This window comes from Papaver somniferum, chromosome 7 (genome assembly GCF_003573695.1).
Source record: "Papaver somniferum cultivar HN1 chromosome 7, ASM357369v1, whole genome shotgun sequence".
NCBI classification, from domain to species: domain Eukaryota; kingdom Viridiplantae; phylum Streptophyta; class Magnoliopsida; order Ranunculales; family Papaveraceae; genus Papaver; species Papaver somniferum.
This window is the reverse complement of record NC_039364.1, coordinates 145,068,403-145,071,872: the sequence shown is the minus strand read 5'-3', so window position 1 is coordinate 145,071,872 and position 3,470 is coordinate 145,068,403. Positions and strand designations below refer to the sequence as shown.

At 31.2% G+C, this 3,470-nt stretch overlaps 1 long non-coding RNA gene across 1 annotated transcript; it reads left to right on the top strand.

Annotated features, from left to right (window-relative positions):
- Nucleotides 1-296: 296 nt before the first annotated feature.
- LOC113293181 lies at nucleotides 297-3,242 on the top strand. Its single transcript, XR_003332103.1, has 3 exons — nucleotides 297-710; nucleotides 2,133-2,204; nucleotides 2,728-3,242. It is a non-coding gene; the product is annotated as an uncharacterized LOC113293181 (long non-coding RNA).
- Nucleotides 3,243-3,470: the final 228 nt, after the last annotated feature.

Here is a 3,470-nt window from a genome sequence, read left to right as displayed (position 1 = left end):
AGATTTTTGATTCTCTTTCTTTATCTGAAAGCTAATCTTTGACAATAACAAATATCTTTATATGAAAATAAATTAGATATAAATTAAGTTAACGAAGAGTAAAATCTTACGAAGATTCTTTTTTGTTGGTGTTTATATTCTTACTAATTTAAAAGAGAAATTTGTTAGATGGTCCACAAAACCCGATCCGGGTTAACCTGTAGTCCAGAGGGAAAAATCTTTTAACCGGAGGTCCAAAAACCTTTTGAAAACTGAAAATTACTTCCCTGCCCATCGATACTCACGTGTGAAACCAATTGATTCACGTCTCAACGCTTTTCGTGTGAACAAAAACGATTTTTCCCAGAATCTCTTCATCCTTCTTCTGTATTCGTTCTTCCTCTGTCTTCATGTTTCTTATCTGTAAAAAATCCACAAAAACCTAAATCTGTAATCAAATTACGGGATAATGATCAAAACCTAGATTTACAATTAAGAAATTATATAAAATACTCAAAAACCATATTTTTTTGAAGAATCATATCCACAAAACCCTAGTTTACTAAGAAGAATTAGCATACCACGAGATTCTTCTCCCAAAAATCATTAAAAGATTGCGATTTTGAAGAAAAAGGTACTTCCGATTCTGAAACAGCATGAAAGAAGAAGAAAAAGAAATTTGTTGCAACTCAACCAACATCAAAGAAACCTGGGATTTCTGCCAAAAAAAGGTATTGTTTCTAATTACAAAAATTAAATCCAATATGTATAATGTTTTCAGTTTTATTTTTATTGATTTTTTATACCAATTTTCTATACGATCCTAGAGTACATATCAGTATGTATTGTTAAAATTCTTGATATGTACTACTCAAACCCTTCTACTGCATGTTTACGTATGATCTTACAATACATATCCATATGTAATGCATATATTTTGTGTATGATCCTACATTACATTTTATTATGTACTGCTAAAAACTCTAGTTTATAGTTGATATATGTGTTGTTGATGTACTTTGTTCTTGAATTAGTACATATCAACATGTATTACTGGATATATATGACCAGTGCAATAAATATGTACTTGGTAAACCTTTTTATGCTTGTTATGTACATATTAGTATGTAGTGTTAAAATTCTTGATATGTACTGCTCAAACCCTTCTACTGCATGTTTACGTATGATCTTACAATACATATCCATATGTAATGCATATATTTTGTGTATGATCCTACATCAAAATTTAGGATGTACTGCTAAAAACTCTAGTTTATAGTTGATATATGTATTGTTGATGTACTTTGTTCTTTAATTAGTACATATCAACATGTATTACTAGATATATATGACCAGTGCAATAAATATGTAGTGGGTAAACCTTTTTATGCTTGTTATGTTCTAGGTAAACCCCAGTACATATTGATATCCAAAACACACTATCTTGATTTTGATTGAAACTAGTTCCGAAACGAACCGATGCTCGAACATCAGTCGTCATAAACTTTGATCTCTCTTCCATAGGTTGTTGGAAGAATCATTGACTTACATCGATCATATCTCCAATTGTATCAGTAGAAATGCCATGGTTCTGGGATTTTATTTGTATGATGAGTTTGGATTAATCTGTTTAGTCTGTATACTTTTTAAACCTGAGTGAAAATTTTGAGTTGTATATCAGACTATTATCTAACAGTAGATATGGACATGTACTGAGTGAAAAACTTATGCGTTGTGCTTCACATTATGATCCAACAGTATATTAACATATACTTATAGAAAAAGGCAGCTCCTTGGCTAGTAATTTCATATGGAAAAGGCAAAGAGGTGGATATATCTTTAATGACTGTGTATTGACTAGATAGCTATTTATGAAAATTACTAGTAATTTGTTTTCTGTATTGATATACATTTCTTTTACATATGGAAAAGGTAGAGAGGTGGATATATACTTATGGAAAAGGTAGTTCCTTGGCTAGTAATTTATTTTTTGTATTGGTATACATTAAATGGATATATCTTTAATGATTGTGTATTGATTTCACCTCCAAAGACTAGTACTGTTACAGACGGGAATGGGGATTCCATGGTTTTTATGATTTTTAGTAGAAAGAAGGAAAATGAAGAGGAAATTCTTGTGTTTTGTCATCCAGGTTACAAGGAATGGAGAATTCATAAGTTCCCTGACGATGGAGAAGACATTCGGTCTATGTGTTACCTCAAAGGTAAGCTACAAAAACGAGCTATAGTAAAGAATACTTGGAAATAGATACGTATTTATACAATACATATCAATATGTACCAAGTAGAAACTAGTTTATGCTTGAACACACATCACTCCTTATCACATGCCTAGCATATGTATTATCCTAGAGTACATATCAATATGTACTTAGGAAAATATGATTCGTTTATGCATTCCATATCATTACATACTGTATAAACCACTAGACCTAGGTTATGTTAATCCTTCAGTATATATCTTTACGTACTTGGGGAAAAACTGATTCTTTTATCCAGTACATATCATTGTGTATTGTATAAATCCCTAACCTTAGTTTGTGCTTGCATATAATCTTACGGTAAATATCAATATGTACTTAAGAAAAAGGTGATTTGTTGATGCAGTACATATCATCATCTCGCTAGACCGTTTAATATCCATAGTGCTTGATTTTTTATTTTTTTTGCGTATTAAACTTTAGAAATTCTTACTCAAGGAAATTATTTTCATTGATTCACTTGCAGAATATTGGAAACTTCATAAAGTATATCTGTCATGCCTTCAAAGGTACTTGTATGCCTACATTATCAAGAACTAGCAGTGGACGTCATCGTTGAAGGAAGACCATACTCTACTTTGTGAACTCCAACTGCTAAATGAGGCCTAAACATTCCACATGGAGACACCAAGATGAAGTTCTGATTAGTGAAAATTCCATATTAATTAATCCCAAGCTATATTACTCATGCATCGACGGATTACTAGTCATTTTAATGCTTTTAGCTCTACATATCGTGTGATTGACATTTTTTAGCTCTACATATCTTGTGATGGAGAGTGAAAAAATGTCATCGGTTATGCCAGTATTGTGTATCTCTGATCGAGTAAGAAATTTTTTTTGAATGTTAGCTTTAAAATCAATAACATACAACACGCTTTGTCTTTTGGTCCCAAACTGTTCCTTTGTGTATATATCTGGAACTGCGAAATTATTGCTTGCATTCATCTGTGAAACACTGTTTATACTTGAATATTCAATTTTCTGAGAGCTGACTGTATCTGAACTCTGGTTTCTGATGTTCTATTATTGAGATCAAAATTACATATATTACATATAAAAGAAAAAACAACTTTTTCCTATTGTAGACGCTAAAATCTGTCGCTTAGTGCTAACATTTTATGAAAAGAATACAATAAACTCCCCAAATTAACTAAAACTGATCCACAAGTATGCCACCAAATAAACTTCATATCTAATCTGTATAAG